At 38.6% G+C, this 24,967-nt stretch overlaps 1 long non-coding RNA gene across 1 annotated transcript in view; it reads left to right on the forward strand.

Annotated features, from left to right (window-relative positions):
- LOC119872374 overlaps window positions 1-24,967 on the forward strand; it is a 157,942-nt gene that overhangs the window by 121,517 nt on the left and 11,458 nt on the right. The window contains exon 2 of the long non-coding RNA XR_005360478.1: window positions 22,255-22,382. This is a non-coding gene — a long non-coding RNA (uncharacterized LOC119872374). The remainder of the gene's footprint in view (window positions 1-22,254; window positions 22,383-24,967) is intronic.

Here is a 24,967-nt window from a genome sequence, read left to right on the forward strand (position 1 = left end):
TGTTTCTCTGATTATTTGTGATACTTGTGGCCTTGCATTGGTGTCTACACATTTGAAGAAGTATGCATCTCTAAATCTTTGCTGGCTGGCTTTGGCAGGGAAAGCCCTTCACCAGTCAGCCCATCAGATTCTGGACCATCTGGTGTGATCTACAAGCAGGCTGATCTGGTACCTGGGTCTGTGGGAGTTGGTCTGCAGCCTGTATCCACTGGGGCAAATCTGATGCTTCCATAGAAGGGGTAGGCTTGTCACTTGATTCTGTGGTGACAGGCCTAACATATAAGTCCATGGGTGGGCTTGGATCTTGAGTCTATAAGTGCCATCCTGGTACCAGGGCCTACTGGAGTGAATCTTTCACATGGGTTTGTGAGCTCAGGCCTGGTAACTAGGTCCAAAAGGGTGGGATTGAGCCCTGTGTTCACAGGGGTCAACCTGAAGCTTATGTCCACAAAAGACAGCCTGGTGCTGAGAAGGCCCTTGAGTGTGTAGTCCATGGGGGCTGGCTTCCCTGTGGCCTGGGCTTGATGCCTTGGTCCAGGGTTATGGGCTGCATCTTTAGTCAACAGGGGCTGGCCTACTCTTGGGGTTTATTAGGGCAGGCTTGGTGCTCCACATCAAAGCCAAGTGCTCATTTCATGCTCCTTCTCACATGAGAATGTGTGTCACTCAGAAGAAAGGTTCAACAGAGAAGCTACAGAAAAATTGGTAAACACTTCGAGAACTTGTGCCCAACAGGTTAAATGTAGGACTTCAGTGTGTCCTTCAAAATGTCTCTCAGGCAGGGTGTTTCCATAGTGTCATGGTTATCACATTCACTTTACAAAATGTGTCTCGGGTAGAAACATTTACTCTGTTCTTGATGATGGCACCACTTTTCTCCCTATAGTTCTATATGCCATATTGAATTGAAATTTATTTGCATATTTATTTCTTTTGGGGGGAACTCTAAGTTCTTAGAAGAGGCTATGTTTCATTCATCTTTTTCTCTCTAGCAATTAACTATCATATCTGACACCTAGTAGGTATATGATAAATACTTGTAAGGGATAATGTTGTTCAAATATATCTCAGGTAATTACAGAAAATTTGTCTGACTCTCCTTAGAATTACTAAGCAGGATGTGAAACAGGTTTTGTGACTTTGACAATGGAGAACTCTCCTCTTTCTGAAGTTCAAAGTTTAGGGAAAAGGAAGAAAAGGATATGGTGATTAAGCCTTATGGGAAGTAAATGGATTTTTAAGACATTATTTTGCATCTCTAATAACACACAGGAGTATTGCATGCCAAGGTTGAACTTGGGTTATAGAAGAAAGAAAGATCACGTCTGATTACAGAAAGCTTAACTATTAGCACTCTAAGGAAGACCGGTTGCTTTAAGAACCAGGCCACAATGATCCTTAAAGTAGTGTTTGACTAGAGATATTTTATAATTGGGAGCCATGAGTCAGTAATAGACCCTTTTATCCAGGTGTCATGATTAACAAACATTTAAAATACTATATATGACAACATACTGTTACTATACATAATCTAAAAATTGACTATTTGCCACATTTTTATTATAGCATTTAAGTATTAATATAAACATTCATTCATATAAAGAATGTACCTATAAAGTACCCCAATTAAAAAAAAATCCTAGGTACATAAGGTTGGGACAAATAATTGGGGGAGAAAATAAACCAAAACAGTAACCTGGGCTTTCAGTTAAGTATATCATCATTATTCCTGGTAGGTTGTTAGAATAGGGATTATGTGAGTAATTGTAGATGGATTTTTACTATAACATTCTAAGTGAAAATAATCTTGTGTTAGTTCCCTGGGGTTTTGCCATAACAAAGAACTACTAGTCGGATGGCTAAAAAATATAAAAATACATTCTCTCATAACTGTGGAGGCTAGAAGACAGAAATAAAATCAAACTGTTTGCATGGCCATACTCCCTCTGAAGCCTCTAGGGGAGGATTCTCTCTTGCCTCATTAGCTTTCGGTTCTTCCAACAATTCTTGGTGTTACTTACCTTGTATATGTATCCATCCAATCTCTAACTCTATTGCCATATAGCATTCTTCCTGTGTGTCTGTGTTCTGCTTTCCCTCTTATAGGACACCAGTCATATTGGATTAAGGCCTATCCTAATTATGTCCTATTACCTTGATTAAATCTATTAAGAGTGTTTGCAAATAAGATTGTATTTAAAGGTACTTGGTTTTAAGACTTCAACCTACAATTCTTGGGGACACACTTCAAACTGAATTCTATAGGAGAAACCACACCCAGGTGATTCATTTGTCTTTCTCATAATTGTTTTCTATGCATTCCAGTTCTAGCTTTTATTGTTGTTTATTGTGATTTGTGTGTTTAAAAAAAATTACATTTGAAAAGATTTGGTGTCCCTTCATCCCTTCATCTTCTTGAAGGGCACTCACTATCTCATGCTGGAAGGTGCTACTAGTCCTATTTCTTCTTGTACAAAGGGAGAGTGTCTGGTATTCACACACTAAATCCCCAAACAATGCAGCCATTGCAAAAAATACCATAGACCCACTGGTTATCAAACTTGTAGGCGTTATTCTCTTAGGGTCAATTTTAGCAGTCAGTGGCAAGTTGTGACATTTCTCGTCCATTACTAGCCTGTTGGGCATATTTAGTGTATAAATCCACTGCATATACAGTTTAAGAAACTGAACTGTAGCTCATAAATCTAGCTATCCCAAAATAGAGTGAATGTAACACAAAGTCATCTCCCAAATACATTAGCATTAAAATAAAACATCAAAGTGGCCTTTTCTTTGCAAACCTGTTTCAAAGAAAAATTAAATGTGAATTTTGTCTTTTTTTTTTTTTTTCCTGCTAAAATGTTGGGGAAGACATTCAAAGGTTTCTCTTGACTCTTTCTTTTGTTTCCTGCAGTAAAATGAATCAAATAGTTCAATAAAAATCTTAACACCAAAAAGAGAAAAGAAGAAAGCTGTATATTGCCAGGAAATTAAACAATACTATACCTGGAAGGGATCACACTGGGATAGCTAATTAAACATTTGAAATCTTGGATGTATGAATTTATAATATTTGCTTCAAGCTTGGTTGCTTTTCTTGTTCTTTTTAATATAATTCGCCAGCATTAAGGTCATATGAAGTTAATATATTAAACACACACACACACCATGGTTCCACAGAGATAACAATATAGGCTGTATTGAATTTAGAGCACAAGTGTTGAAGAGGTGTAGATTTTAAACTCCTGCAGACAAAGGATTTTCTTTTCTATACACAGACTCTGGGGAAAATGTAATTTATATGTAAGATATGTTTCCTGATGACAGTTTATTCAACAAAATTTTTTAGCACTTACTATATGCAAAACTCCATGTTAAGTGCTATCAGGGACAGAAGTATAGCATTAGAGAGGAAAAAAATTATAATGTTTGAAAATGTGATGGAAACATCAAAGGTAAATGAAATTAGCTATGTAAATTGTGAAACATTAGTCCTCAGTACTCCGTAGCTTCAATGAAAGTATAAAAATTCTACCATTTCTCAAGATAGAAAATAAATCTTGTCCAAATAATCAGTCCTACTTAGCCTACTAACCCTTCTCTTGCCAATATACATAATATTTTCATCACGCTGTGCTGTTAGGAAGAATTTAAAGACAAATTACATAATTTCTGATCCTCAGCTTCCACACAAACCTGGAGTTTATAGGAACTTTTAGTTTTCAAGATTTTGTTTTTGTTCTTAAGTTTGTTTACATAAAATTCAAAGAGTCCCACATCCTGCAAGCAGTAGAGTTAAATCTGGATTAATATTCCCATCTGAGGGTTTGTGATAAACAGTTGATTCTTGAAAAGAAATATTGAAATGTATAGTTGTCAGTTAGAAATATATTTCTGGGGGTGCCTGGGTGGCTCAGTTGTTTAAGTGTCTGACTCCATTTCGGCTCAAGTCGTGACCTCAGGATCCTGGGATGGAGACCCTGTCAGACTCCCTGCTAAGCAGGAGTCTACTTCTCCCTCTCCTTCTGCTCCTCCTTCTATTTGTGCTTTTTCTCTTTCTCTCTCTCAAATAAATAAATCTTAGAAAACAATTATTTTATGACACCTCAAACTAAAATCTTTAAATATTTCAAAATTCCTCTGAACTATATTTGCTTCTGTAAGCCCTTCCTAATTACCTATCCTGAATAATTAAGCAATTCTCTCCCTAAACTAGAATTAAGAGTCTGATTACATTAGGAAACTCAATTTCTTTAGAAAATTATATTCTATTGGATATAAAATTAAAGTATTAAATATAGATTTGAAGCTCACTTGAAACTCATTGTCAGCTGGGTTTATATTTGGCTCCATATTTTACTCTTTGTCCTTTATAAACTACCATCCCAACGTACAATGAAGACAAATGGAAACAATGGGTGGCATAGGATGCACAAGACTGGAACATTCTTATACACTCCCCTCTCAGTTCCTCCATGTAATGAATTAAGTTTTGAATGTTTATAAGGAGGCTGACTCTGTCCTAGATGGCAGTCTACAGAACCAACAAGAGAGCAGAGATTCTTGCCTTCAAGTAACTTGCCTTCTGGGAGGAAAAAGTAGGCAATGGACAAGAAATTATATTAACACAATACTTTCAGAAATTGAAATGTGTTACAAACCTAATAACTCATAGAAATGTAGGAGAATGAGTAGCAACTCTATGGAAGGCCTGTTGTAGGAGATCTACATGAGGAAGAGGATTCAACCATACAAAGGATATTGAGACCTTAGCCAGAGGAACATTGAGCGTCAAAGATCAAAGGCAGGAACCAACTGTTCAAGGAACAGCAAAGAGGCCAAGTATGGTCCATGTTGAGCAAGTAAGTCAAGAGAAAGTGCTTGAGAGGAAGTGCTTTCAGCCTTTGAAGAGCTTGAGAGCTGTGGTTTAAAAAAAAAATGCAGATTTTATTTAAAATAAAATACCTTAGAAGCTATTGGAAGATCTTAAGGCCAAAGATATGATATGAAATATATCTTATTTTTTTAAAGATTTATTTATTCATGAAAGACAGAGGCAGAGACACAGAGGGAGAAGCAGGATCCATGCAGGGAGCCCGATGTGGGACTTGATCCATGTATCCAGGATCAGGCCCTGGGCTGAAGGTGGTGCTAAACCACTGAGCTGGGCTGCCCTGAAATGTATTTTAAAAGTTGATTCTGGCCACTCGATGGTGAATGAATTTCAGGGAAATATGTTCCTTAGGGTAGAGACTAGTGTCTGTAATTGAGAGTCCCTGAATTCAATACAGCATGTAAGGTAACAGTTTATCTCTCAAGTAGAGGGAGGTAGGTGTTGTCATTCTTCATTATCTCTATTATAATAACTCATTATCTCCACTGACACTCTTCACATGCGTCGGGTGTACATTCCAGCCAACAGAATGAAAAGAAAGAAAATAGAGCGTTACATAATGTGAAGGTAACACACGTTACTTCTCACATTTCACTGGCTCCAATTATGTGTCCACATACCCAGCAAAAACGTGTGGTTACATTACTAAAGGCAAAGAGGAAATGTAAGTTAGAAATGGAAGAACCAATGGGAGAGTACAGACAGCTGTGTAGTCCATGCACAGAAGGATGGTGTCTTGGACCTTGGACTGGGGAGATGACCATGAAGAAATCACCTTAATATCCTCAGCATGCTCCATCCTCTATGGGTTGATCCTCACGGAATTCAGTCAGTGTGTTCAGTCCACACTCACCCATCCTAAAAATAGCTCTTTTTTTGTGTAGTTCATCCTTAACACTAGGTATACTGTTAATGTGGACTACAGAAGTCAAATCACTTCAGTTCTTCCCTCCATATTTACTACCTGTGTGACAGTAAATAATTGAAACTTTCTGTGCATTTTCCTGTATAAACAATCCAATGACACATAACCTTTAAAAACAATTGTTATAAAAATAAATAAATAAAAACAATTGTTATGATTAGTAGGGTGAATATAGATAATCAAAACTTATAACTAGACATTTTATAAATATAATTGTGCTAGGCATGCAGTGCCTATACAGTAAGTACTAAGTGTTGCTTCTTTGAGAGCTTTTAGAATTTATGCCTTAGTAGAACAAATATCCTAAAATGTAATATCAGACATTCCTCTTTAATAACCCTTTGATCTTTTATAGAACTCAGGATCTAGACAACCCTGCTTGATAATTTCTTTTATTGCCTTTATCTGCCTCTCCAAAGAAAGAAGTGTGAGAGAAAGGAAAAATGTCCTTCCATTTGGTCATACAAAATATGTAAAATTGGAAATGTTTATTTGCTCCTGGGGTGGCCAGTTAGATCTTTTTTTTACACCTTTACTGCTTGCTCATAGCATTTATAGAGATATGTTTCTAACAGTCTGATAAGTCTTACTATTGGTTTGATCTGTGTTCTTTCACCTTGGAGTTACAAATGTTTTGACAGAGTGACTGGTGATAGTGGCTCATGCCTCGTGACTTATCTTCTGAAAGTGGGAACTGTGGTTGGTAGGGAGTAACAAAGATCAAGAACAAATGTTACTGTCCCATTTCCAGGAAGAAATGGAATGCTTCTGGTTTTGTAGGCACCCGAACAAATTGTGTAAAATTCAGTATATTTAATGATACTTGCTTGACCTAAAAAGCTGGGGGTCAGGTGGGTGGGAGGAAGCTGAAGCAAAATCAGCAGGGGTCTGTAAGGAAGTATTCAGGGTGATGGGCCATGAGGAAAGAGCAGTATGATGAGGACCTGAATGGGGGTCCCTGAGTGGCTCAGCGGTTTAGTGCCTGCCTTCGGCCCAGGGTATGATCCTGGAGACTGGAGATCGAGTCCCACATGAGGCTCCCTGCATGGAGCCTGCTTCTCCCTCTGCCTCTCTCTCTTTGTCTCTCTCGTGAATAAAAAAAAAAATAAAACAAACAAAACAAAAAACCTGAATGGTTGACTAGGAGAGATACCAGTGAGAAAAGAAGTCTGAGGCAGGTCACACAGCATCTTCTGGACAATAAGTAATCCAGGATGGAGAGGGAGGGAGTAGAGAATTGAAATTCATACAAATATGAAATGCATAACTAAAATGTATAGATGGGGGCAGAGTTAAACATGTGAAAAATGTTAAAATATTTTTTTGTTTGGAGATAAGGAGACTTGCTCAGGAATAACGTGATAAATACACATATGCATGAAGCTTACGTCTATGTTGTGGGAATCCTCAAAGCTCTCCAAAGGCAGTAAGATAGAAGGGAGACAGGCTTATTGTCATTATGTTTATTCTGAATGCCAATTTTATTTTAGCTACTTTGAAAAAAAGGCTTGAATGTGCCCAAACTGAAATAATGTCTCCCTCTCTTGTTCATCCTTCTTGTAGAAGAAAAGAACTGGAGATTACATTTGGTATAAAAGCATGATCTCTAGAACATACTTCCCAGGAGGGTTATCTATATAGGAGCCCAAATAGATAAAGGGATTTGAACAGGAAGGCACGTTTTAATTACATGATGACAAGTGGCTATAAGTTGCTTTCTGCAGGATGAGCAAATGAGTGAATAGAGTCAAATGGTAAAGATCTCAAATAATATGAATTGTAGAAAAATGTAGAAGAATATATGAATGCCCTCTGGCGTGAATGTTTTAAGCAGAACAACAACAACAACAAAAACCCAGAAGCCATAAAAAGACTGATAGATTTGACAACATGCAAGTTAAGATGTCTGTATGACAATTATACCCAAATAAAATGGAAGGACAAATAATTGAGAAGATGTAGTTATGATAGATATAATGAATGGTCACTTAATGTCTTTAATATTTGATAGGGTTCTATATTTATCTTAAAAAAGATGAGTCTGAGGGAAAACGATGTCCATGCTCCTAAGTAGTCTATTCACCAAGAGGAAATATGAATGGTCAATAATCAAATGAAAAGTTCTGCTTAGGTGATAAGAGAGTACAATAAAAAAAAAAAAAAGCCATCTACCTTTCAAATTTAAAACCAATACATCGGGATCCCTGGGTGGCGCAGCGGTTTGGCGCCTGCCTTTGGCCCAGGGTGCGATCCTGGAGACCGGGGATCGAATCCCACGTCGGGCTCCCGGTGCATGGAGCCTGCTTCTCCCTCTGCCTGTGTCTCTGCCTCTCTCTCTCTCTCTCTGTGACTATCCTAAATAAATAAATAAAATATTTTAAAAAAATAAATAAATAAATAAATAAAACCAATACATCAAAGCCATTTTTTTTTTTTTCTGGCAACAATGCATAGAATCAGGCTCTCTGATAGGTCACTGAGTTGCTACAAACTTGCTATAAACTTATAAATTGTAAGGCGTACAATCTGTAGTCTTAAGTCTTTTTAGAATCTTCTAAACAAAAACACTTCTTTATAAAGATCCTCAAACAGGAAATTAAATTGTTTAGGAGATATTATAAAACCCCCAAATATCAGTACAGTGAAAAGCATATTGTATTGATTTTAGAATAAAAGGAAAATGCAAAAAATATATATAGAATCTAAAAATAGCAGATCAGGGCAGGGGAGCAAAGTTGGTACCACTGCTACTAAAATCCAAGTTTGGCTGCCCGTAGCTCAAAAGGCCAGTATTCAAGAGATGAGGCTCTGTGTTTTTGTGGGTGTTTTTGAGACAAATTTTTTTTTTTGTCTTGAAGATGCTATTTATTTATTCATGAGAGACCCACAGGGGCAGAGACACACAGGCAGAGGGAGAAGCAGGCTCCACGCAGGGAACTTGACGTGGGACTCGATCCCAGGACCCCAGGATCATGTTCAACTCTTGAGCCACCCAGGTGCCCCAAGACAAGTTTTGATTGGAAAGGAACATGAGCTTTATTTAAGAGGCCAGCCACTTGGGAAGAAGGTGGACTCTTACCCAAAAGTGAACTCTGGGTTTTCTGGGTGGCCCAAAGATTTTTATTTTTTTTTTTTTTTTTTTTTTTTTTTTTTTTAATTTTTATTTATTTATGATAGTCACAGAGAGAGAGAGAGAGAGAGAGAGGCAGAGACACAGGCAGAGGGAGAAGCAGGCTCCATGCACCGGGAGCCCGATGTGGGATTCGATCCCGGGTCTCCAGGATCGCGCCCTGGGCCAAAGGCAGGCACCAAACCGCTGCGCCACCCAGGGATCCCGGCCCAAAGATTTTTAATGGGTTTTAGGGCACTTTATCAGTTAAAGATGGGGCACCTGAGTGGCTTAAGTACAAGACTCTCCATCTCAGCCGAAGTCTTGCTCTTAAGGTCCTGAGTTCAAGCCCTGCATTGGACTCCATGGTGGGTGTGGAATCTACTTTAAAATAAAAATCAGTTAAAAGGAGTATAGTGGTCTGTGACAAGTCTCCATGGTGCCAGCTATAGACATTATCCCTGTGCTTGGAGGCTTTGCAAGGGGGTCATTGATCCCTGGGGTGGAACAGGAGAGCCAGGCGACATAGAAGTGATCTGTGCTTTCTAGGAAAGAATGCATGATCTGTAAATATACAAAGAAAGGTTTTAATCAATCGAATGGGCAAAACTTGAAGACTATTACCTTGACCAGAGGGGCCAAGGTAACTTGACCATAACCAGCCAAGGCACATGGTGACATTGCTCTCAGCTGGAGAATGTTATCTAAGATATATATATATATATATATATATATATATATATATATATATATATATACATACATACATACATATGATGTCTAGGAGTAATCAAGGAAGAAAATGAGAAGCAGCAAGCTGGAAATGGAAATTCAAAGATTTCCAGTTCAAGTTACTAGATTTCAAAATTGAGCTCAACTCTTGATTTTCCTTTTTCTTATCTGGAAAATGGAGATAAAATACTAAAATCACAGGGCTGTTGTGAGAATGAAAACAGATAACTTTAAATCACTCCGTATAGCTCCTGATAGAGCACAAGTGCTCAATTTAGGGGAAGAAGAATAACTACAGCTCTGAAGATTCCCCAGGCCCAGTTTCTCTAGGGCTGATCTCCATACTGAGATGAGGGATTGGCACGGCATCAGGAGAGGAAGCCTGACCCATTGTTCATGCCAAACATACAGATGAGGAAAAGTGCTATTTTGAGTTTAGTTGCTTTGAAATATTGTTGTTATTTTTCAGATGCTTCCTGAGCACATAAATATTCATGAGTGCAAATCAAATATTGTAGTTATCATCCAAATTAAAAGATGCAGCACCCTTTAAGAAGAAAATGTGTCTTTTAAAAATATACTTTCTAAAGTTTAGTACCTTCAGTGTAAAATATAAAGCTTCTAAAATATGTTGAAATTTATAAAGTGTCTTTTTTTTCCCAATAGAGAACAAAGAAACTAAGACTGTTTCTAAATATTCCTATTTCTTACAAAGAAATAAAAAGTGCTTTTGTCATCACTTTGGGAAAGCCTTTTCACAAATACCCTCTCCCTCCCCCTACACAACCACCACCAAAAAAACAGGCTAGAGTTGAAATTTTATGCGGAGAGTTCATGAAACAAAATCACAAAAGAAATACTGATTCACACAGATAGGCTTCCTTTATACAAGAAGGGAGGCAGGCTTTTGCAACTTCCATGGGTTTTTCTGAGTGCTTTTTCTTTTTCTTTTTTTTTTTTTTTCTGAGTGCTTTTTCTATAGAAGCTGATGGATATGTAGTGTTGAGTGACGGCTGGCTGCGTGGCAAGTGTAGGAAAATTCCTTATCCATTTTAGCTGTTTATTAACACTTTTTTTTAAATTCCAGGTAATCATCTATAATCACCTTTTCATTGCAGATTTAGAATGTATTTTATAGTAGAGTTTCATTTTACAGCTGAAATGTAATATTCTATAGGTTTACAAAGGTACATTACATCTGAGAGAGCAATTCCAATTTCCAAGAATGAATCCTAAGGCAGTAGTTAACTACATATGACAATGATATTCATCCTCGCTTTTAATAAGGGACAATAAGGCATCAACGTAAGTGTCCTATAATAGAGGTACTCCTAATAAATCATTGGACACCTACTCAACCTTCATGCTATCAAGTCATTTAGAAGAAGTGTTAGAAGTTAATATCTGAGATGTTTGCAATAGCTTGATAAGTAAAAAGATTCCTTAATGTATGGAATAGTTCATCCATGTCTTAAGAACATGCATATACAGGCACAAACCAGAAACATTTTGGATAATGATCTAAAGGAAGATGAATAGAAATATTTTTCATAGTTATCCTAGGGAATTTTTATTTATTTATTTTTTAAAGATTGTATTTATTTATTCACGAGAGACCCAGAGAGAGAGAGAGGCAGAGACACGGGCAGAGGGAGAAGCAGGCTCCTGCAGGGACCCCGAGGCAGGACTTGATCTCAGATCTCAGGATCACGCCCCGAGCCAAAGCAGATGCCCAACTGCTAAGCCACCCAGGCGTCCCTCTTAGGGAATATTTAAAACACGTTTTGCTAAGTGTTTATTCTCATTGTTTCTAAAACCAATAAATACTACTTTTTAGTTGCAAGCAGTAGGATGTTAAAAGATCAGATTTATTGAGTATTGTGTGCCAGGCCCTATTCTAAGCATATGCTGTGCACTTTATTAGTATTTTAAACAACCTTATCACATTCATACTACCATACTATCACATTCATTTGGGCACAGAGAATGGACAGAGAGGAGGTAAGCAGGCAGCCTGACTTCAGATATAATTCTGAAACTTAGTTTAAATATATAATGTATAACGCATTAATGACCAGGATGTGTGTGTGTGTGTGTGTGTGTGTGTGTGTGTGTGTGTGTGAGAGAGAGAGAGAGAGAGAGAGAGAGAGCAAGCCTCTGGTTTAGATACTCCAAGGCTGGTTTGATGTTCCCTGCTGATCTTGGGGTTCCACAAAAAAAATCTCTGTCCTAGCACCCACCATTCTTTATGCTGTTGGCCTATTTATATATTCTTTGTCTTTAGATTAGTAAGTTACTTGGGTATGAGGTTGTAGTTTATAACCCCAGCATCCAGGAAAATGCTTGTCAAATGTTAAGATCCTCAATAAATGTGTTGAATGAATGCATATAATTCAAACATATTCCTAACATGTATAAAAATTACATTCTGCTTAACACGATTCACAAATCTGCGTGGGTGGGATGTTTCAAAATAATTAGTTGCAAGCCCTTCACATGAGAGAAGAAAGCACGCCTTTGTTGCCCTGTAGTCTCTCCCCCACTGAAAACAATTGTAAAGTAAAATCAGCAGGCACACGCGGATCATTAATTTTAAAAAAGGGAGTCTTTCAAAATGAAGCACAAAAATTTTCTTGTCGAAGAGGGAAATTCAGGAGGCAGGGGAAAAAAGAACTAGATCTCATATTCCTACCACAGTGGAATGACTATATTCAAAATCTTAAAATCTGTTTTAAAAGGAGAAATGTTTAAACTTTTTTTTTTTTTTTCAAGGGGAAACACAGATGAAGTGAGAATAGATTGTGCTAATGTGAGGAGCCTTCACATTGCAACTTCACATTGCAAAGTCATTGGCGGGTTTTGGTCAAGTGGTATTTCAATCATGATGAAGTTTTGGTTTTGGTTTTGGTTTTTTTTGTGTGTGTGTTAGTCCGGGTTCCTTACATAGTAAAGTTAAAATAGAAGATTGGAAATTTGGACACGGTATTTACCATGAATTTATACTAATAACACCGCATGTCCCTGTCCAGTCTGACTTTTGCCAACAAATCCCAGTTGAAAAGTAGCAGGTGCAGAAAATCAAATATTTTAGTTAATCGGGAGTATGAAGAAAAATAAGTGTTCAAGTCAATGTCCTTGAAATTAAACTAGTGTGAATAAAGGTGAAGAATCCTAATTGTTAAATTTCAAATGATCAAACTTTTACATTAAAAAGTAGGGAAATTTCCCACTGATGGTGCTGTTTTAACTCCTCTATGAATGAACGCATGGGTTTAATCAGCTGCTTTATAACAGAAAAACGTGAAAATACGCACCTGCAATACAGGTAGACCTTATTTATTGCACCGCTTTATTGTGCTTCTCAGATATCATGTTTTCTACAACCTGAAGGTTTATGGCGACCCTACATCAAATAAGTCTATTGGTACCATTTTTTCCAGCAGCATTTGCTCATTTTAGGTCACATTTTGGTAATGCTCACAGTATTTCAAATTTCATTATTTCTTTGTCGTGCTGATCTGTTATCCGTGATCTTTGTTACTGATGTAACTGCTATGGGGCACCATGAGCTGCAAGCACATGTGATGAACATAGTAAACGCTCTGTTCTTTTGACTGTTCCACCAACCAGCCTTTACCCTTTCTCTCTCCCTCTTCTTCGGCCTCTATCACCAACTCAGCCCTCTGAGTCACAACAGTGCTGAAATTGGGCCACTTGATATCCTACCATGGCCTCTAAATGTTCAAGTGAAAGGAAGAGTCCCTTGTCTCACACTTTAAATCAAAAGCCAGCAATGATTTAGCTTAGTGGGAAGGTATGTTGAAAGCCAAGATAGGCTAAAAGCTAGGCCACTTGTGCCAAACAGCTAGACAGCTTGTGAATGCAAAGGGAAAGTTCTTGAAGGGAACTGGAAGTGCTCCTGCAGTGAACTCATGAATGATGATAAAGTGAAGCAGCCTGCCTGGCGATCAGTTTTGGTGGTCTATGTGGAAGATCACGCCAAGCCATAATGTTAGCTTAAGCTAGAGCCTGACTCCATTCAAGGAGACTCTATGAAGCCTGAGAAAGGTGAGGAAGATGCAGAGGAAAACTTGGAAGCTAGCAGAGGTTGGCTCATGAGGAAGGGTCAACGCCTGGCTTCAAAGGACAGGCTAACTCTCTAGTTAGGAGCTAATGCAGCTGATAATTTTATTTATTTATATACATTTATTTTTTATTGGTGTTCAATTTGCCAACATATAGAAGAACACCCAGTGCTCACCCTGTCAAGTGCCCACCTCAGTGCCCATCACCCAGTCACCCCCACCCCCCGCCCACCTCCCCTTCCACCACCCCTAGTTCGTGTCCCAGAGTTAGCAGTCTTTCATGTTCTGTCTCCCTCCCTGATATTTCCCACTCATTTTTTCTCCTTTCCCCTTTATTCCCTTTCACTATTTTTTATATTCCCCAAATGAATGAGACCATATAATGTTTGTCCTTCTCCGATTGACTTATTTCACTCAGCATAATACCCTCCAGTTCCATCCATGTCGAAGCAAATGGTGGGTATTTGTCGTTTCTAATGGCTGAGGAATATTCCATTGTATGCATAGACCACAGCTTCTCTATCCATCATCTTTCGATGGACACCGAGGCTCCTTCCACAGTTTGGCTGTTGTGGCCATTGCTGCTAGAAACATCGGGGTGCAGGGGTCCCGGCGTTTCACTGCATCTGCATCTTTGGGGTAAATCCCCAGCAGTGCAATTGCTGGGTCATAGGGCAGATCTATTTTTAACTCTTTGAGGAACCTCCACACAGTTTTCCAGAGTGGCTGCACCAGTTCACATTCCCACCCACAGTGCAGGAGGGTCCCCCTTTCTCCACATCCTCTCCAATATTCCTGGTTTCCTGCCTTGTTAATGTTCCCCATTCTCACTGGTGTGAGGTGGGATCTCATTGTGGTTTTGATTTGTATTTCCCTGATGGCAAGTGATGCGGAGCATTTCCTCATGAATTGAAGCCGATGCTCATTTGCCATTCTGAAAATCCTACGGCTTTTACGAATTAGGCTAACTCGACTCTGCGAGTGAGAAAACAAAGCCTGGATGACAGCGTATCTATTTACAAAGTGTTTTACTGAATATTTTAAGCTGATGGTTGAGACCTACTGCTTAGAAAAAAAGAAAAAGAAACCTTTCAAAATATTACCGCACATCAACCATGCACCTGGTCACCACCTGAGAGCTCTGATTGCTGTGGGCATCCACAGCGATCCTGTTTTCAGGCCTGCTAACCCCACATCCATTCTGCAGCCCATGGATCAAGGAGCCATTTTGACCTGGTCTCCCAACATTGTTTTAGGGATTGCTGTAGGATCAGTTTTAGTATCCATTACATGATGGCTCTTCCCACCTGGTCTTTAGTCATTCTGCCTAAACCCAGCAGCCTCATACAGATCTGTGGCATTTATCCTTGGCCCTCCTATTCCCAAGGAGTGAAGGTTGGTATGTAGGGGCATGCTAAAGCTACTCCTTTAGGGTTAGTGCTAGCAGCTTGAAGCAGTCATCTTAAGCACAAGCTACCTGAACATGTTGGCTAGAAAAGGATCACACATGAAAATAGTACTAGTAAAAGTCACAGTGAGGTTTGTGTGTGTGTGTGTGTGTGTGTGTGTGTGTGTGTGTGTGATTTCCTAGGTTTGATTCAATCAATTCCACAGTGTCTGTCATAAGATTTATTAGTGGTCTGTGAGCTCCAAGTTGATGCCCTAAAATAAGAACACAACACTTTTTGGAGGAGTAGGCTGGATAAAGAAATTGTTTAGGCAGGGCCTCAGAAATCTATCCAATAAAAGCCAACAGCAAGGTTTTACGTATCATAGCCCACTTTGAGACTTGAACATTTAAAAGGCGAACAGGTCTGTATAACCCCTAAGTAACATCAAAAGCTTGGAGATGCAAGCATAACCACACATGCAGTATGGGAACAAAAAGACGTTTTGTTTTTTAACTGAAATGTTTATTTTTATATTAAAATAGCTAGAACGTGTTCAATTTGCCAACATATAGTACAACACCCAGTTCATCCCATCAAGTGCCTCCTCAGTCCCTTCACCCAGTCACACCATCCCCCCCAACCCTCGCCTCCTTCCATCACCCCTCGTTCGTTTCCCAGAGTTAGGAGTCTCTCATGGTTTGTCACCCTCTGTGATTTTTCCTACTCATTTTCTCTTCCTTCTCTCCTTTCCCTTATGGTTTTTTTCACTATTTCTATATTCCACATATTTGTGAAACCATATGATGATTGTCTTTCTCCGATTGACTTACTTCACTCAGCATAAAGCTCTCCAGTTCCGTCCATGTTGATGTAAATAGTAGGTGCTCATACCTCCTGATGCCTGAGTAATATTCCATTGCATATTTATGCTACATCTTCATTATCCATTCATCTGCCTAAGGACATTGAGGCTCCTTCCACAGTTTGGCTATTGTGGACATTGCTGCTATGAACATTGGGGTGCAGGTGTTCTATTTCTTTGTTTCAGTTTTAGTAATTTATAGGTTTCAAGGAATGCATTCATTTCTTTCATATTGCCTAATTGTTGGGCATATACTTGTTCATCATACATTTCTAAAATCCTTTGTATTTCCTTGGTATTGGTTGTGATCTCTCCTCTTTCATTCATGATTTTAATTTGAACCTTTTCTTCTTTAGTAAGTCTGGCTAGGGATTTGTCGATCTTATTAATTCTTTCAAAGTACCAACTCCTGGTTTCAATGATCTGTTCTACATTTCTTCTAGTCTCTATTTCATTGAGTTCTGCTCTAATATTATTTTTCTTCCTTTGCCAGATTTAGGTTTTATTTGCTGTTCTTTCTACAGTTAGTTTAGGTGTAAGTTTAGTTTGTGTATTTGAGATTTTTTTTCTTTTTTTTTTTTGAGGGAGGCTTGTATATCCTCAAAATAGAAAGTTCTATCATGGCAGATTCTGTGAATCACTGTTATCATCTCAGTTTTAATCATTGCACTGAAAAGAACAAGTAGTTATCTTCTATCTCAGGAATTCCTATAAGTTTTAATCATAGTTAAACCAAAAATACAAAAAGTAACATTATTTAAGAACATTTCTGATATGATACTTAACAGGTTCTCATTTAGCTCCCCACATATACCATCCAAGCCCTTTCTGGCCTGCCAGGTGTTGGTAGAGGGGCTGCTGTTAATCTGATATTTCTTCCCATGTAAATTAGGAATCTATTCTGCTGCTTTCAGGATTTTCTCTTTATCTCTGAAATTTGTAAGCTTCACTATTATATGTCGGAGTGTTGATGAGATTTTGTTGATCTTGTGGGGGGCTGTCCTCTCTACCTCTTGGATCTGAATTCTCGATTCTTTCCCCAGATTAGGGAAGTTCTCAGCTATGATTTGTTCGAACATACTTCCTAGCCCTCTCTCTCTCTCCACATCCTCTGGAATCCCAAAATGATAAATATTCTTAAACTGTCACTTAATTTCTTGAGCCTCTCCTTGTGGACTCTTAGTTTTTCTTTCTTTTCATCAGCTTTCTTCCTTTCCATCAACTTGTCTTCTATGTCACTCACTTTTCTGCCTCATTAACCCTAGCTGTTAGAGCATCCAGTTTAGACTGCATCTCAGCTACAGGATTTTTAATTTCAGTGTGATTAGTTCTCAATTCATAGTTAAGAGAATCTCTAGAGTCTTTTATGCTTTTTTTTTTCAAGAGCCTACCAGTAATTTTATAATTGTAATCCTGAATTGTATCTCTGATATCTTACTTAAATCCATATCCATTAGCTCTGTGGGAGAGAGTATTACTTCTGGTTCTTTTTTCTGTGGTGAAGACTTCCTTCTAGTCCATTTGTTCAGTGCAGAATGCCTGTGTGAGCCGAGCAGAGTCAAAAATATCAACCATAACCTAAGTAAGATATACCCTACACAATTCTGAAGAGGTCAGGGACCAGAACAAAAAACAAAAGTGAAAAACAAATTAAAAAGAAAAAAAGTAAAACTTAAAAATGCTTAAGGTTGGGGTGGGGGGAATGGTGGGGAAGAGAGAATAGTCTCACGGGGTAGACCAAGATGATGATTCTTAGTTCTGAGCATATTTTGGTCTGTATGTTAGAAGGCGCTTAATTCCAAATTTACATAAATAAGCAAAGTTTATATGGAGAAATAACAGCAATGACAAAAACAAGACAAAAGAGGGGTATGGGATGGGAAGGAAGATATAATATAATCTCACAGAGTAGACCAACACAATGCTACACTTGGTTCTGAGTATATCTTGATATGTATGCTTAGGAAGGCACTAAATTCAGAAACTATAAAACAAAACAAGACAAAAAAAAAAACCCTCCAAAACTCCGATCTACAAAAATTAAATTGAATATGTTGAAAGGAAGCCAAAAGTGAAGAACATATCTGAGATGTAATAGTAAAAATATTAAAGCCAAAAAGAAAAAAAAAACAACTTAAAAATGAAAAGTTGATAAAATATTGTAGTTAAGACAGAAAAAAAAAATATTGGAAATTTTTAACCTGAAAGATAAATCATAAGGAAAACCCTTGAGTTCTATATACTATTTTCCCTCAATCCTGAAGCTTTCCAGTGCTGTGTAGTCAGTAAACTTGCTCTTCCCTTATTCTTCCAGTAGTTACTCTGGGGGAGGGGCCTGCTGCCCTGATGCTCAGGTGTGTGCCTGGGGGAGATGCCTTGCCCCTTGCCAGGTGGCCCTGCTCCGTGTGAGCTATTTGCCCTGTAAGGCCTTTGTTCCCTGGAGGCTGTGCCTCTTCAGGGGGAAAGGAAAAAAAAATGTCAATGGCCAGATCTCCAGCCCCAGAGCCAAGAGCTACAGTCTCTTAGTGTGCACTGGCTCAGATCCTCCTGGGGGCAGGTATGGGGGCACTGACTTGGAACAATCTGAAGGGTGCCGGGCAGTGGGAGAGCTTTTGCCATCTTGTGTGCTCACCAGCTCCACCTCTCCCAGATGCCTGAAGAGGGTTGCTGCATTCCAGACCTTTATCGGACCCTAGGACAGCATCAGTCCCCTGATCTGAGCATGGTTTGCAGTTTATGGCATAAGTTGAGCTTTTTCCCAGGATGCCCCTGATCTTTCTGTGTCTCCAGAAATATCGAGACTTCATTGCTCTTCCTGTGATCTTGCCCTATTTTACCACTGAGCACTTTTCAGGTAGGGAAGACTCTCAGGAGCAGGTTTTGAAGGGTCCCGATCACGTGCTGTATTGCTTTCCTGCAGCCAGTTTACAAAGCCTCCCTCCCCTGCTGTTAATCTGATATGTTACCCCCAGTTTCTCTTCTCCACAATCCTGCCTTCTAAGACGTGATCACTTTTCTCTCTCTAGCCTTCCATCTGTTCTTTCTTTACATCTCGGGTTGAATTCATAGGTGTTCAGGATGGTTTGAAATTTATCTAGCTAAGTCTGGGGAACCAAATGTAAGGAAAACCCCTCCTCTTCGCCATCTTGCCTCCTCCTCAAGAACAAAACATCTTAAAACACAAGCCCTGTCAGTGGTGTGTAGGGATGTTATCTTCCCCTGAGAAGACAAGCACCATGGTATCCCTTGGTGAACTGGAACCACAGTGTTGGTGTTTCAGCTAATTTTGGAATTTTTGAGCGTGGCCTATCTCAGATATATACCCTCCATGTTCTGGCTACAAGGGCAAACCAAAAGACAGACACCTAATTGTATTTAAATTGCAGAATGGGCTGTTGGATGTTTCTTATTTGTGCCATGCCTAGGCTTGAGATTCCTTGCCTTCTCCTTGGATCTTAAGATGTTCTGAAATGAAAAGCATTGAGGAAAGTGTTTGATTAAGTCCTAACTTAATCACGTTGTAGAGCCTAACCACAAGTTGAAGCTATGACTATCCTCTAGGTGGCTCAATCAAGTAGTTGAATATCTTGGGCCTCTTTTGTATCTCATATTCAGGGTTTTCTTTCCTGGTTCTCACTGCTGCACTCTACAAAATGAAATAAATGACACTAAAACATTTGTGTGGTTAGCTGAAAGATGTCGATGATCTGTTAAAATCATTTAAATCCTAAATAGAACATTAAAATCCCTCCCAAGTTAGCTATGACAATGCTTTACAAATATGACATAATCTCAGTTATCTTTAGTAGTATTTCAGGCCATAATCTTTATAATTTAGGTTTAGAGAATTATTTATTTACAATGACTTATTCAGGAGAAAAGGGGGGAGATTTATAATGTAGGTAATAGTATTTCCCTTTTCTTTAAAATTTTTCACCAATGTATGCCTTTCTATATACTATGCCTTGCTAATGGAGTCTTGAGGGATTTCATTTTATTGATAGAAGAAGAGAGAATGGAGTCTGCCATGTGGATAATTTATTTGATTTTTACTATGCTGCATGTTTTTATAAGAAAAACTTAAAAGAAAATTAAACTCATTTAGAAAGCACATAAATTGTTTTTGCAACAAAGCAATTAAGGAAACCTGCCTATCCAAAGTGTGATGGGTAATATTCTAAGCACAAAAAGGGCTAAATTGGTTTCCGTTTGGAAATTGTATGCTATCTCTCAGAGTTTAATAAGAAAGGGATGTCTGGGATTAATGTGAATATTCAGTGTTGTCTGTTATTTATGAGTTATTAAGAATTTGCTACAAATTTTAAAGTTAGAATCAATTCAAATACATTGATTTATGAATGATTTTTCTCCAGAAACTAAACAAAGATATTTTAAACTAAACCACAACAATTAGAATTCAGTGATTACTTTCCATTACTTATACAGATATAAGCAGGGTAGGATGCATATTTCAACTGACTTTAATAAAGAGCATTCACAGGTTAAACAGAAATGGTTTTAGGAAGTCCTTTTAATGTCTCCACACTATGTCTAACATTGTATTAGGCAGATAGAGTCTATGCCTGTTTGTTTTTTGCATCAAAAATAAGATTGATGTACATGAAGACCAGAATAGAATCCAGACAGGATATGGCATGTGTAATTACATGAAGGTTTTTGTTAAATTTGCACTGTGAAGAATGAAGAGGCAATACAAAGGAAGCCAGTAATAAATACAGGGTTGAAGTAATGAGAACGCCAACCTGTTGTGTTAAAAAAAAAATTATATACATCCACTCTTGGGCAACATCATTCCAATGAAGAACTTTCATCCTAAAATTGATATGGTCAGATTAGTATGGATTGTTGTAATCTACATAAGGAGGGTGGATTTGAGGAAAATATGACTATACTAAGAGCTAAGGAAGGAGACCAGTTACGAGGCTGTCATGGTAATAAAGAGTCTTACTGAGTACAGCCTGACCGAGGACAGTAGTAATGAGGGTAAAATGGAGACAGAATTTAATATATATATGTTTATGTATAAAAGGTAAAGGTGGATGGATTTGGTCAGGGGATAAGGCAAGTAGGGGATTCCAAATTTCTAGTTTGGTGGTAGAGAGGATCCTGGAAATATCAGCTGAGAAAATGAGGGAAAATTTATGATGATACTTAAGAGCAAATAAAGCCTCTGGGTAGCATAGTTCTTTAAGTGTCTGACTCTTGGTTTTGGTTCAGGTCTTGATCTCAATGCTGTGAGACGGAGCCCCACCTCTGGCTCCATGCTCAGTGCAGAGTCTATGTGAGATTCTCTCTCCCTCTGCCCCTCCCACTTGTGCTTGAAGACATACACTTTCTCTCTCTCTCTCTCTCTCTCTCTCAAATAGGTAAATCTTTAAAAAAGCAAGATATATGAATAATTTTTTGATTTTTAATTTTTCCCTAAAATACTGCAGTGCTAGAAATGGAAAAATAATTTTCATTATATACAGGTAATTAATTTTACTTGGTGTCTTTAATATTGGGTATGAGGTACTGGACACATATATATGGACAGTATTGCATGTACTGAACTGGACACTATTATGTAATATATAATGCGTATACAGTAGAACATATATATATGATATATGGTCTATTTTGACCATGATTCTACCAGGATTATATTTTCTGATAAATAAAAACATATTAAGGTTCAAATATATGAAACAATTTGCTAAAGTTCAAGCATCTAGAAAATGTCTGTGATGGGATTGTTTCAGAGACTAAAAAAAATTTGCCAGATTGGAATAAAATTTTGAGCTATTATGTAATTTTCCTTCTCATAATTGTTTTTAACCCTGGGAAGAGTAGATATCCAAGGTTACTTACAGCTGTGGGCTGCTCCTCTCCCAGGGCCCATCAACTATGAAACTCTGTGCAGAGTATTTTTAGAGCAGCTCCTAGGCTTTTATTCTACAGATAAATGCTACCGCTCCTGGCTATGGAGTGTGTTGAGTATGGATAAACGAGAAAGAGTGAAAGAGAAAGTGAGGGAGTGTGGGGTAGGGTAAAGGACGACACAGAAGAGAAGTAGACTTTGGTTGTCTACCAAAGAGAAAATCTGTCCCCTGAACTGCAGAATTGTAATAAGTTATAGGACAGGGAACTTTTACCTTCAAGAGAGTGGTACCTTCTGTAGCCACTCAGCATGGATCATAAATATTTTAATCCATCCACAGTAATTCCATTTCTGTTTTTCAATTTTGTGATGCAGAGCCAAAAACCATCTCCGGGAATGAAGGACTTTTTCTCCCAGCTATCAAATGTGCTGCCAGTAGACACCCCTCAGCTATCAGCCCTCTTTGAGGATAGTTTTGGTTCAAGACAGACGTCTCCCCAAAGGTAAGGTGGTTTTCAAAGAGCAGCCTGTATCAATGCTTAAGGAGCTTGAATACGAGACAACCCAGAATCTTCACCCCAACGTGGGAAGCTCTGAAAAGGCTATCCCATTTCCAAAGCTTCCTATGGGTTAGAGGAAGCTTTCATGCTCCTGACTGAAGCCCAGCTTCGCCCTCTGTCCAATCCTGTTTCCCGTCACTGCCTTTTCATAGGTGTTGGTCTCAGGAGGACTCCCTAATGAAGGTCCTGCCTACCACTATCTAGCTCAGCACCTGCTCCCTGGGGGACTCCTCCTGCGACTGCTAGGGATTGCCTTAAATTAGGCAGGCAACGGAACCCGTTCAGTGAATGAGATACAAAGGACGAGACACTAGAAAAAGAGAGAACGGTATCCTTCACTATGGAAAAGTTTACACCTTTGGAGTAACCCCAGTAGTTTAGTTTTTGCTTTTGGTTCTCTTGCTTGAGGAGACCTATCTGGAAAAATGTTGCTAAAGTTGATGTCCAGGAGATTATGGCCTATGGCTTTATGGTTTCAGGTCTTAATCTCTTTTGAGTTTACTTCTGTACATATTATAAGCAAGTAGTCCGGTTTCATTCTTTTGCTGAGAGCTGTCTAGTACTTCCAGCAATATTTGTTGAAGGGAATGCCTTTCTCCCATTATATAGTCTTCTTTTGTTGTAAATTGACCATAAAAGTGTATCTTTATTTCTGGGCTCTCTATCTGTTCCACTGATCTACTTGTTTATTTCTGTGCCAGTGCTATACTCTGTGTTGATTATCATACCTTTAGTACGTCTTGAAGTTTGGGATTGTGATACCTCTTGTTTTCTTTCTCCAGTTGCTTTGGCTAGGGGCACCTGGGTAGCTCAGTTGGCCAAGCATCTAACTCTTGGTTTTGGCTTAGGTCATGATCTCAGCATCCTGGGATCAGCCCTGGATCAGGTTCTACACTCATTGAAGAGCCTACTTGTCCCTCTCCCTCTGCTCCCCCCTGTACCCTCGCCCTCTCTGTCTCTTTCTCTCTCTCTCTCATAAATAAATTTTAAAAACTTAAAAAAGGGACACTGGGGTGACTCAGCAGTTAAGTGTCTGTCTTTGGCCAGGGCGTGATACTGGAGTCTTGGGATCGAGTCCTGCATTGGGCTCCCTGCATGCAGTCTGCTTCTCCCTTAGCCTGTGTCTCTGCCTCTCTCTGTGTCTCTCAGAATAAATAAATAAAATCTTTAAAAAATACTTTTAAACTTTAAAAAATGCTTTGTATGTGAGGTCTTATATTTATTTATATGACTGAGAGAAAGCACAAGCAGGGGGAGCAGCAGGCAGAGGGAGAAACAGGCTCCCCACTGAGCAGGGAGCTCAATGTGGGGCTTGCTCCCAGGACCCTGGGATCACTTCCAGAACTGAAGGCAGGTGCTTAACTGACTGGGCCACCCAGGTGCCTTATTTGATGTCCTTTGCTGTCCTACACATACAACTTTAAGGATTATTATAGTTCTGTGAAAAATGCTATTAGTATTTTTTTTAAGATTTCATTTATTTTTAGAGTGCATGTGAGTGGGGGGGAGGGACAGAGGAAGAAGAAGAGAATCTCAAGCAGACTCTGCACTGAGTACAGTGCCTGACATGGGGCTTGACCTAATGACCCTGAGATCATGACCTAAGCCAAAATCAAGGGTTGGATGCCTACACAGGCACCCCCCAAAAATGTTCTCAGTATTTTAATAGGAATTGCATTGAATCTGTAGATTACTTTAGGTAGTATGGTCATTTTAAGAATATTCCTTCTTCCAATCCATGACCATGCTATATTTTTCCATTTCTTATGAGTCATCTTCAATTTTTTTCATCCTCATTTTATAGTGATCAAATCATCTTTCACTTTGTTATGTTTATTCCTACCTATTTTATTCTTTGTGGTGCAATTATAAATAGGACTGTTTTCTTAATTTCTGTCTCTACTGCCTCCTTAGTGTATAGAAATACAAGATATTTCTCCTTCTTAATTTTGTATCCTGCAACTTTACTGAATTTATTTATTCTAAAGTTTTTTGGTGAAGTCTTCAGGGTTTTCTGTATATAGTGTATCATCTGCAAATAGTGAGGGTTTTACTTCTTCCTTACCAATTTGGATGCCTTTGTTTCTTTTTGTCTGATTACTGAGGCCAGGACTTCCAGTACTATGTTGAGTGAAAGTGGTGAGAGTGGACATCCTTGTTTTTGTCCTGATGTTAGAGGAATAGCTCTCAGTTTTCCACCATTGAGTATGATGTTAGTTGTGGGTTTGTCAAATATGTATGGCCTTTATTATGTTGAAGCACATTCCTTGCAAAACCATTTTGTTGAGAGTTTTTTATCATAAATGGAAATTAAATTTTGTCAAATGCTTTCCATCTATTGAGATGATCCTGAACTTTATCCTTCATTTTGTTAATGTGATCTATCACACTGATTTGCAAATATTGAGTCAACTTTGCTTCCCTGGGGTAAATCTCACTTGATCATGGTGAATGATCCTTTTAATGTATTGTTGAATGTGGTTTGCTAACATTTTGTTGAGAATTTTTGCATCTATGTTTATTAGGAA

This window comes from Canis lupus, chromosome 6 (assembly GCF_011100685.1).
Source record: "Canis lupus familiaris isolate Mischka breed German Shepherd chromosome 6, alternate assembly UU_Cfam_GSD_1.0, whole genome shotgun sequence".
NCBI classification, from domain to species: Eukaryota; Metazoa; Chordata; class Mammalia; order Carnivora; family Canidae; genus Canis; species Canis lupus.